The sequence below is a fragment of the Cydia pomonella genome, chromosome 9 (genome assembly GCF_033807575.1).
Source record: "Cydia pomonella isolate Wapato2018A chromosome 9, ilCydPomo1, whole genome shotgun sequence".
In the NCBI taxonomy this organism is placed as follows: Eukaryota; Metazoa; Arthropoda; class Insecta; order Lepidoptera; family Tortricidae; genus Cydia; species Cydia pomonella.
Genome location: NC_084711.1, coordinates 16641231 through 16654483, shown reverse-complemented (window position 1 = coordinate 16654483; position 13253 = coordinate 16641231).

The following is a 13253-nucleotide window of genomic DNA, read 5'->3' as shown; positions in this document are numbered from 1 at the left end:
AATATGAAAAGTTTGATTCTTATCGAATTGGGTAAAGATAATTATACTCGTATGTGTTACACCATGCTATTATTCAATGATAAGTCAATACTTGTCAATGATATTGTAAGGTGCCAGTACCAGCGGGAGTCAAGACCAACAGTGAGCAAACCGAAGCATAATTAGTAATTGAAGAAAACCGTAGTATAATTGGTAATAATCAAAGTTTTCAACAAATCTTACTTGCAAAGTTTCAAAATCAAAACGATGCGGCTATTAGAAGTACATGCCAATTCGAACGTACAATGAAATCAGAATGATATCTCGTATAATACATATGACGGTGGAGTTCCATTCTGATATTCATGTTTCGATTTCACCAAATACCATGGTAATAATTGCAAAATTAGGTTCTTAAATTAAAATAATAATAAAAACGCTTTAATTTTGCTTTTTAGATTTGAGGAGTTCCATTAATTTCTTATAGAATCCATTATCATAACTCGATCTTGACAAAATGTTGCTGGCGATCACATATAATGTAGCACTAACACAACTAAGTGTTTTTTTTTATTTATAATACCACATTTTTATTAATAATACAAACATATTACATACATATTTTTTTACATACACAAGTAAACGATAAATAAAATATGTTGCAAAAAAAACCTAACAGGCTGAACAAACTTAACGAAGAAGACATATTATATCACCAAACGTGAAGTACGTATTTTTGAGGTGTTCCATTCTATTCTTCATCCACCGTTCCGCTTCATCAAATGTCTCTGTTTTATGTAAACTGCGTCAATGATTTGTTGATGAAAACAAAATTCAGTATATGTGTGTATCTATAAGATGTGTGTTGACGACCGGTCTGGCCCCTCGGGTAGTGATCCTGCCTATGAAGCCGATGATCCTGGGTTCGAATACCGGTAAGGGCATTTATTTGTGTGATGAACACAGATATTTGTTCCTGAGCAATTAAGAACCTCCTTCTTGCGGTATTTTGAAATCGGTTAAAAGTGCAGTGGGGTGGAATTATTTCATTATTTAACTGAGAGTTTGACAATGAGACTCAACCTGAGTATACCTTTAAACCCAAATGCTCCAGGATGTTTAGCCAACGTGCCAATCGTTAACGCTCCGTAGCGTAGCGTAGTCATCTTTCTCTATCACTCTTCCATAATATTGCGACAGTGACAGTCTGACAGTTTCATTTCGTTAGCTACGGAGCGTAAACGATTGGCACGTTGGCTACGCACCCTGGACGTCACATGGATTTGCCCATAATGGCAAGGTCATTCTTAGACCACGTTCTATTCTACAAAATAAGCAGGTCGTATGCTAAAATATTTATTTCAGCAAGTAAAGCCGAAGCCGCGTACAAATTTGAATACAATGATCGTAACTACAGTCGGAACGCGGCTACAAGATAGATCGACGCTTATAGATTGTTCAGATAGAATTCATTTTTATATTTAAAGGTTCTGTACATGTAAATATATATTAATAAGAGGTACTCATTGGTTTGTTGGCTAAGGAAAACTGATTTACGTAATATAGTTGAATTTGCGACAAATGCAATGTAATTTGCGTATGATTAGTTCTTACATAAGAACACGATGGTTTATGGATAGAAAATTACGTATTTAGCATTACATCACTATAATTATTATAATAAATTATTGTCATTGCTGCCAAAGACATACAGTTTTGTATTATATGTAAATTCTGTTTTTGTATGTCGGACAAGGAACATGCAAATGTGCTAAATAGTCGTATTTTAATTATATTATTATCTCAGCCTAATATATGTAATTTTTATTGTTGCATGCCTAACATGGAGTAACCAAATGTTCCACCACTGTGGTCCAATGCTGGTTGTCACAAAAGCTCTTATTGAACTCAAAATTTTAACATGCTAGCTAAAATTTAAGTTTGTAAATAATTTAACAGAAAATTATAAGCTATGATTCTCTATCCAAAAGATACCAAGCACATTACAGCGATAAGACCGCCTGTTGCTACCTTTATTTGACGACCGGTCTGGCCTAGTGGGTAGTGACCCTGCCTATGAAGCCGATGGTCCCGGGTTCAAATCCTGGTAAGGGCATTTACTCGTGTGATGAGCATGAATATTTGTTCCTGAGTCATGGGTGATTTATATGTATTTAAGTATTTATAAATATGTATATATTATATATATCGTTGTCTAAGTACCCTCAACACAAGCCTTATTGAGCTTACTGTGGGACTTAGTCAATTTGTGTAATTATGTTCTTTAATATTTATTTATTTATTTATTTATATTGTAAATTTTGTTTTGCATTTGTTTTGTAGGTATGTGGTGTAATAAAGAATATTTAAGTACTTACTACGGAACCCCAAATACGTCATAGATAACATCGCTTACATGACTTATGTATTATTTACACACAATGCAGCCATGGCTCTAATGTGCAAATAAAGAGAGTAGAATACGTTTTGACATTCCGTGGGAATTGCGTGAGGATAGAGCCCTGCATTCTTTGGCTTTGTTTTTAAAACGTTATACAATGACATGGTATGTCAAGCGGTTACAACATAATCTGGACACGATTTTCGCTATTATGAAAAGTAATAACTCTGGTGCATAAAAATCGTAATAAAGGTCCACACCGCAGAACTAGGGTCTAAGATTCAAAATTTAGAGTTTAAAAGACTTTAAAAAAATTTAAAAGATGAATGATAATTAGGTGTAAGTTTCGTTGGGCGCAATGTTTAATTGGCTGCTACACGATACACGCACACACACGCACACGCACTCTCACACACACATATACTCAAATAATAATTAAGGAACATAGTTTTAAGAATAGTATAATACTAAATAGATTGTACTTAGCTATGGAAGAGCGGTGCCTCCTAGGAAAGGTCATTTTGTAAATAACTTACAAGGAGACACCATCAGCCATTGTAATATTTGTCATGGTTTTGAAAGAAATAAACAATTTTGATTTGATTTTGATTTTTTGACAACGTTAAGTTTAGTTAAGTCCGCCATTTGTATAGTAGGTAGTTTTCAAACTGGCCCTTAGGGCTAACTCTTGTAGCACGTGCGGTTTTACTCACAATAGACAAAGATTTGTACCGTGTACTACGTGCAAAAAATATTCTAATTGGCACCTGAGCGCGGCTGAGACCAACGCTCAAAAAACCAGAAATCTATCTGCGAATCGGTCGCAGTGTGCCATGCTCCTAAATATGAAGATAAAATTGACTTCATATAATTCCGCTGTCGCGTGGTAAGTTCATATGTCACTGTCTCTACATTTCTTATGGGATTTCACGAATGTTCGTGATTATTTTTAAATTGCGTAACTACTGCGTAATTATAAATTACAATGATTAATTAAATGAAGGCTCTAAGTATAAGAAGGTTTACTATGGAGGTGCATAATAACGCGGCTGTAAATTGTGTATAATAAATAGTTATACATAGTGTTTGGCCAACGAGGTAGGTTACTTACGTCCTTTTACTATTAAGGTAGGTAATATGACTTTTTCCAATAACTCAAAAACTGCTTAACCGATCATGTTCGAATTAGTTTTCAAATATAAAGTTTTGTTTTTAATTAATTGTACCTACTTACTGGGTTTTCCTCATATTTTTAAACTCATGGTTCACTCAAAATTTAGAGAGGGGACACAACAGTTTATTTAACTTTTGGAGCCATTAGCTGGAAGAGATCCCTTTTAGGGATAAGCTCGCCTTTGTACATAACATTTGTTTTGTCTGTTTTATGTTAACCTGTTTATGTGCAATAAAGTGACATACATACATACATACATACATACATTATTTCCGAAAATCAAAATCGCATGAAGACCCCTTTATACCTATAGAATACAATAAACTTCAATTCAGCCATAAACGCCACTTTAGACACTGACAGCTTGCTATTGTATCGCTGTGACATTTTATAAGCATTGTTCGAATAAGTAATAGTACTATATCATAATACGTATCTAATACGTATGATATAATTTTATCGACGTATACCCGTCACTATTCTATTTTTGCTGTTCTTGGTATCATTATATTTGTCAATTTATTTCAAAAAAGTTTCAAAAAATTCAAATTAGAAATGATGCGTGACGGGTAAAAGTAGCTGCGGAATAAGTGTGGCTGGCCGTCACATAGACATATACATAGACATTCTTTATTGGTAACAATAACTTACAGGTCACAACTTACATATTTTTAAATTATTATAATTTAGTCATTATATGCATATTATTTCATTATTATACTTTAGTGATTATGCATACATATTATTTTATTTATTTTTGGTCAATAAATTCTTTTTAACTGTAGTAACATTTTCCAATGAGCCATTTTTTAGGGTTCCGTACACAAAGGGTCAAACGGGACCCTATTACTGAGACTTCTCTGTCCGTCCGTCCGTCCGTCCGCCTGTCACCAGGCTGTATCTCATGAACCGTGATAGCTAGACAGTTGAAATTTTCACAGATGATGTATTTCTGTTGCCGCTATAAAAATAAATACTAAAAACAGAATAAAAAAAATATTTAAGGGGGGCTCTCATACAACAAACATATTTTTTTTGCCGTTTTTATAAATAATGGTACGGAACCCTTCGTGCGCGAGTCCGACTCGCACTTGCCCGATTTTTTAATATATATTTAAAGCTAGTGTCTCTTTCAGCTTCTATTACAACTTTTGGCAATTTATTGTAAACTACAGGTGCTGCAATATGAATAGACTTCGGGCTGTTTACATACTGATTAGTGCTTATGCTGATGATGCTGGCATTTGCCATAAAATGCACGTAACAAATAGCGAATGTATAAACTCGTAATACACACTAATCAATGTGTAAACAGGCCCCAATGTGAAGGCCAGCCACACTTAACACGCAGCCACACTTACCCGTATTGACCTTCAGAGATGTACAAAATACTTTTCGAAAAGTATTTAAATACAAAATGCAAATACTTTTTTAATATAGTATTTCAAATGCAAGATACAAAATACTTTTGCCTTTTGTATTTAAATACTAAATACAAAATATGTATTTTCAAAATACTTTATTGAAATAAAATACATTATGGTAAAATTACTGGTTTTCTTTATTTATTAAAGATTTTAAAATCACAAGCTCTTCAAAAAGAGCATCTGACATGTTGCGTCTGTGTGGACGCATAATCATACCACCATACGAAAATAGCCTTTCCACTGGTGCTGAACTCGGGAGATAAGTGTTGTACCGTAAAAACACTTTTTTTTATAGTTGGATATGAAAACGACCAAATTAACTTATGATATGATCGAAGCTTACATTTATATTACATACTTGCCACAATGCCCACAATGACATCTTTTTTGTAGTGCTGTTTACGTACCGGTTTTTTATAAATATATTTTTCTATTTCTGTATTTTTATTTGTCATTTATACATTTATACATTCATAATCACTTAAATACGAATCGTTAAAATAATACAATACAATTTGTTTTGGCATTTTTTTAAAGACATTTCGAGCGAACAACACAGAAATAATGAAATAGCTGCCAACACTGCAAAACGTAACAGTGACTTTGAGGATTGTCAAGAGGGGTCCCTCATATATTATTGGTCAGGTTTTATATGCGTTTTGTTTCATCTGTTATTTTGAGCATAGACTTTCAAAGCTGCTGCGCCACTAGTGGCCATTTTTTGTTTTTACTGAATCGCGGAATGCTTTAGAAAAATGAAGCTAAGAATAACAAAGTATTTTGTATTTTACAAACCATTTTACAAATACAAAATACGTCTCGAATAGTATTTCAAATAAAATACAAAATACTTTTTAAAAAAAGTACTTAAGTACAAAATCCAAAATACGTATTTTGTATTTTGTATTTGTATTTTAAATACAAGTATTTCAAATATGTCACAACTCTGTTGACCTTATATGCACTTACTTTCAGATAATATACATATTAATAACTTATCTCAAGCAGCTGACAATCATTGGTCAACAACTAATAGTCACGTGAACAATCGATATTGCAATATTTTCATACCAAAGAGCTAACAATATGGGTGTCAATGGCGGTCTTGTTCGACACTAAAACACAGCTTGCACAGTAATTGTTATTACCTATAATTGCTTGGTATACTTCAGCTAATAATATTGAACAGTATTAATCGTATATTTAAAGAAGTATAACAGTTTAATTACTTTGATGACCTCAGGTTGTTACTTTGTCATTTGTAAGGGAACTTATAATTTTTGCCTTTTTATAGGTACGTAAATAGATATTTCTTAAGATTCATATGTTAGTGTTAGTGTTGTTAGTGGTGTAAAAATACAATAATTTCACAACAATTCTTCTTTCTTAGGTAGAATATTTATAAATAAAAAAAAAGACGTGTGGCACTCGGGGACTGCCGCGGTAAAGCTATTGCATAGCATTTTGTATCAACTTATGCAATTATAATTATTTATTTATTTTATTTATGCAGTATTTCTTTTTCTTTGATATTAATACCACCATAACCAACCACCAGTAAACCAGTATAACGATATGATCTCAGTTGATAGGGATCTCGAGGTTTCACTTCTGATGGTTTTTCGGAAAAGACAAGTACGCTTGACAAGAGATAATGTAAACACTGGTAATTCGTAGTTACTCCTGGTATTTATATATTCCAATCGTTCACCGAGCGCACGACTCAAGATAACCAATATAAAAGTGTGAACCTTGTTTATTCATAGTTACGATACGTATACGGATTCACTTATATTGGACAAGTTGTAAGTCATGGGAATAAGCGCCTTCAACGGCGGTCTTTATTAGGTAGCGTCAGGAAACAAATATTTATAAAAAATATACGAAATTAAAATAAATAGGCACTTTATTTATTTTATGGAAAACAATTTTTTTTCGCTAACACATTAAATAAAATATGTAAAACTGTATGTATTTTATATGTAAAACCGATAGTTTATCTATACAATTAAAAAAAATATGCGGAGAGGGCGGTATAAAAAGGAAAATTATAATGTATGGAGAAAAATTTTTTTCATAAAAAACGAAACCGAGCATCATTTTTAATTTTCACAATTCAATCGCTAGGCATTTCCACAGCTGCAGCTCGTTTTAAAATAGAAATAAGTGAAAGTTTTTTCTCTAAACATTATAGTTTTCATTTTTTTAACGTTAATACTGATTTTGAAGTTATATTTTTTTAAATCATTCCCTATCGAAGGCGAAATTAGCAATGTCCCACTTTTCTCGATTTGAGACGGCAGCGTGCCCTTACATTAGAATGTTCAATTTAAAGTATTCGTTCTGATTTTCATCGTTTTCATTTTCATCACCTTAGTTGCTCTACAAAGAGGACAAATTAATACAAATACTCAAACGGTAAATACGTAGTTAGGGAGTTTCGTTCTGTTTATCATCAGCAGTTCCACTACACTAATTGCCAGTTTTTGGATGAAAATGCTTAATTTGTAGACAAACAATACAAAAATCACTATATGTGTACCTATAAGATTTTAAGTGTTCCCTCAATTCTTCATGGATTCCATCATTAGAACTTTGAACCCGGGACGGGACCATCGGCTTTATAGGCAGGGTCACTGCCCACTAGGCCAGACCAGTCATCATACATTTTACTTGACAAATAGAGATGATTATTATTTATTTCTTTTGTTTATGATAAAAGGTTAAATTTGATTGATCTAATATCTGTTCTAAATATTTTTTACACAGTTTTCAACATACATAAATACATCTTAAAACTACACTATAACTCGCATATTAAAATTGTAAATCCGAGCTCTCGTTAAAAATGTTGTCCATAGTTTTCCTATTGTTGTACAAGTACTATTTAGTAATTTTTGATGGACTATTCCCGATATTTGGGTTTCAAGTTAATGCAAGATATTGTTTTAACAATACTATCAGAAAAACTGGTTAACAGCCGGTTATTCGTAAGTATATTAAAATAAAAACCGGTTACATTCTATAGTTTCAAGGAATAGGAGCACATGATTTAAAAAGTTGCATTATTTATAAAAAAAATTGCTGACTCGGGCATGCATGCACTGCATGAAGCGGGCATGCCTACTTGACACTCGGATAAACGTGTTTCTCACATGGGTAATGCATTATTTAGCTGTCGCGCTCACTCAATAACAAGGAAATTTTTAATTTTATTTAGAAAAAATATGTTTTCAAATGTTATAATAGTACTTACGAATGAAAAGTGATACCGTGAGCTTTGTTTTTGTGCTTGGAGCTATTGAAGCACTGGAAAAAGGCGCAACACGGCATTCTTTGGCAATATTTTATCGAATTTGATGACAATGTTGACACTTCAGCGTCACCCATACGACTAATTCAATATAGGTTCCGGAACCTATATTTTGTGGCTCACGATCGACCGCCTGGTACCTCATCTACCCCTATTACGTACATCAATGATACATACAGATTACTATAAACAGCTGCTTATGTATTTGTCCGATTTCGGAGCAGCTCGTCTCGATTCGTGCGAGTTTCGTAGAGTAGTACCATAGAAATAGGATAGTATAGAACGACTGTCAAACTTCAAAAGTGTGACCAAAAATGAAATGCAAGTGTGTGCGTAAATTGTCTATGTGCGAACAAAAATAGTGATGTCATGTTACAACATATTAATAATCTATCGATGTTTAACTGCTTTATCGACTACTTTTTCAAATGTGTTTGTTTTTATAAAAAATGTAATAGGTATGAGTATTATTACTACTATTAGACCTTATTAGCGCCTTTAGTACCTTTAATTTTCTTTTACAGCGGACGCATAGTAAATAACAATACTGATAGTGATAACCGAGGCTACAGTTACAGTCGTTTCAGTCAGCATCAAAATGGTCAAATATATAGGTACACATGTGTCACAATGGTCAAATATATATTGTTACTTATTTTACAGTACATATGGAGCTACTTTACCGCACTAGTGCGATAATTAGCACATTACGTAACTATATCGAACATTTTAAGGGCCATATGTATTGTAATACATTTGCGAATAGTTAATTCGAAACTCGTGTCGACTTAAAATCGTATCGCCACTCATTGCGATTTTTTATTTTTCTCACCTGGTTTGGTGTTCTGGGACGTTTACTTACTTACTACTTACTCCGTTGGCTCAGCGACCCAAAATGAGACTTGGCCTCCGACACAAGACAGCGCCACTTTTCTCGGTCCTGTGCGACCTCTCGCCAATTGTCGACTCGAAGCTCGCGCAGATCCGCCTCCACCATGTCGCTCCAGCGATACCTAAGGCGTCCGATAGGACGTCCTGCTAGGCGACCCAGGTACGCTCTTTTTACGTTTTTTCGTTTTTACTTGACTAAATTACTAACGTAGTCCGATCAAGCATTATGGAACCCGGCGCTGTCGGTAAAGCAGGTGACTCGCGTTGATAAAGCAGGTTTCTGTCGTATGCGGGTGTGAGTGGTGTAACATGTGCAATGTCGTTAACACAAACACATGCTAAGTGTTAACAGTAGGCGCAAATAGTTGACTTACCAAAGAAAATTTGAAATTCGCGCCTTTTCCGCCTGACAAGTTGGGTTGGGTGTGTATACGCTGTCTTGTGTTTCCTTGTGTTAGCGGCAAAGCCGTGGAAAAGTGGTTAAAATGTAAGTAATGTGTTGGAAAGTGAAGTTTAAATTTATCGCTGAACATGTGCATCTTCAAAAAAGGTATTATAACAATCGTTATTATTTTACGTCGGTTATAAAGGTTAATATCTTAATGATGTCTTGTGAACAACTAATTCCATACCTACTAATATACCGACAAGTTATCGATACAGTCATATGAACATTTTGTCAAGCCCTAGCGTAAAGTAACAGTTTAGGTTTTTACACAGAATATTCTAAATTATTGACTAATATCATGAAATATTAACACACAATTGAAGAAAAACTTATAATGAACTGTATAAATTGGCTTTTTACACTTTTTATGCTGTTAATTTGATATAATATCGTTACGAAAATTTCGCTACGATTATCATAATTACCTGTGAAATGAGTATTTCCCTGGGTTTTTTGGCCCTGAAACACAACAATCCGGCACACAACATGACACCATCTTCACTAAATTACTTACTTAATATTTATTTTTGATTTTGATTCTCGTATATTTTTAACGTTAAAAAATACGGCAATATGATTTTGGCCACCTCGGCCGCCTTCGAATTCAAAAAATGGTTACGTTTTCTCATATGTAGTCTGCCTCTTTCACACTCGTGGCTTGTTCATATACGTGATGGCTTCCCTTTCGCACACTTCATCTGTCTGTCAAGCGAAGCGTATGACAAGTCTCTGAGTAGTACAATACGTCTAATCGCACGCACACAACGCCGTGTCGAAGACTGCCGAACTGAAACGACGTTAGACGAAGTGGGGAGCGTGAGGTTTTTTCGTTACGGAATTTCTGGATTCGGTCCCCGCGCTCAAGGCCCGCGATAGAAGCTATGCAATAGCTTAATAAATAAACATATATCGTAGTTGAAAATGCCAATCCGGTATGTGCGCGATTTTAATCAAATTAATTAATACCTTATGTACTTTGTTGTTAGGTAAAAATGGATCACATAACGGATTTGGCATTCTCAAAGACGATATTATAAGGACATTCTCACACAAATTGACTAAGTCCCACGGTAAGCTCAAGAAAGCTTGTATTGTGGGTATTCAGGACAACGATATACATAATATAAAAATACTTAAATACATATAAAACATCCACGACTAAGGAACAAATATCTGTGCTCAACACATAAATAAATACTTACCGCGATTTGAACCCAATACCATCGGCTTCACAGGCAGGGTCACTACCCACTAGGCCAGATCGGTCATCAAATTTGCTTTGAATAGTTGTATAGAAATAACCTAAATTAAATTAAAAAATATTGTGATAACCATACAAATAAATGTCCTTACCAGGATTTGAACCCGAGACCTTCGTATGGAGGGTCACTATCGCCTTGGCTAGGAGGCCATCAATATTGGTATGCCTACTTAAGTGAAGCGGATGATTGATAGACAAAACGGTTCAAATGACTCGATACGGTTGTAAATCAAAATTAATTTATACACCTATTTATTTCGGTACTTACTCGTTACTTTGCCATAAAATTATAATTTATAAATTATGTATTCCGGTGTTGCTTTTATCTTCACAGTTATTTATGTGAAATCGCCCATAATTAAGCGATCAACGAACCGACCGCGAATCCAATACGCATCAGCTAAAAGACACGGATTCATAATTAATAAGTGCATACATCATAGTAGGTATTACGTCATTCAATCCATAATCCTCGTAAAATGCTAAATATATATCATATACCATCTTGAGTATTATATAAATATACAGTAGAGGCAAAAAATCTATCATACTGCTACTTCTTTGCAGACATTCGAACATTCGTGAAGTTAGACTTTATATCATGTAGACCATACTCACGACCATATTTAATATGTGTATACTTACATCGCACGGCAACGTGTGCAGCCACTTTAACCCAATGCAATAGATTGGGGACTTCACGCACATCAATGAATATATGTTATATGAATATGAATAAATATTGTTATTAGTTAATATAGTTCTTATTTGATATCACTCAAAAATGAATCTTATCAACAATTAAACCTAGATGGATCGATGTTTCGCCGTAGTTTGAAAATTTAGTTGCATCATGAAAATTATGCAAATAACGTAATATTAAAATAGCCACTTTGCCAACTCGCGTCTTATGCATATTTTACTTCCACCCCTTGAGCTTATATTAGCTCTAACGACTCCACTCTGGCCGGCCGGCTAAGGCAAGCCAGAGGCAGAAAATCCTGTACCACCCACCCTCCTTGCGGGTAACAGAACTCCCCAGGAGTACTCGGGCACGTGGGGTCGCTACTCCCCAACGTCTCGCCACAAGCTGCCCTACATACAAATAAACTAAATAATAAACAAAATAATATCAGAATTATCTTCTTCTTTATAATAAAATGATATTTGAACCCATAACCTAGCAGTCATTTAAATATGCTTCGTGTAAAATGTTTCATCGTTACTATGTACCTATCCAAAATAATACAATAATATACAACCTTGCAATCAAAATTTGGAATTATCACTGGTATATAGGATAAGCATCGATAGCTGACTTTATCAAAGAACTCCCTACCTGTCATTACATTTTCTTAAAATTCGACGTCTTTTTTAATACCACGTCGATGGCAAACAAGCATATGGCCCGCCTGATGGTAAGCAGTCACCGTAGCCTATGGGCGCCTGCAATACCAGATATATTACATGCGCGTTGCCGACCCTTTAAAAACTTGTACACTCCTTTTTTTTTAAGAACCCCATACTGTAGCCCCTCAAAAAACCCACTCCTCATAAGCCTATCTTACTAAAAGACGGAATTTCCCGATCGGGTAATTTATAAGTATTTTTTAATAGCCTGACGTTTCTTCCGCTCACTACCGCATTCATGAATAGCTACTCAAACTTTTCCTCCTATTATAAACATATGTTTTGTTTGCTCAGTCGTGCTCGGCCATTTAAGATTAGGTTACGATTAAGCAACATTAGTTAACCTAATTATAACGCACCGTAGGCATAGAAATTAATATAGAGCAGAAGTTCAACTATCAATGTGTCAAGAATTGACTGGCGCCTTCCGGCAATGTCGAATTTAATAAGCTTCAGTTCAACGTACATACATTACGCAAGCGGTTGAAGCATGTTCAGTATAGATCCCGGTAGACAAACTACTGTATAATAGCGTTGTTATGTTCTTTAAACATAGTGATACATGTGTAAGGACACCGTATCAATCATAGCGTACGCTAATAATGTGTTATTAATTATTGGTGCAAGCCGGAGCTGTGGACAGCATGATCTATGACCCACGTCACATGTCTTATCTTGTCCGGTTCCGACATAAAAAATACACCTACATGACTTATGACAAATTTTGTGTCAGAGATTTTATAAAAGTACACTTTGAAAAATTTCGTAGATATTTAAATTTTCTGCGATAATACAGGATGTAACAAAAACAGTAGAAATCCATTTAAGAGCATCTTTGTTATCGTGATCCGCTTCGAAAAAAAGTCGAAAAAAATTGACTATTTTTGTTACAGCTTGCATCCATTACTTAATAAAAATCAGAAAATTCATGGTACGATTTAACATTCTC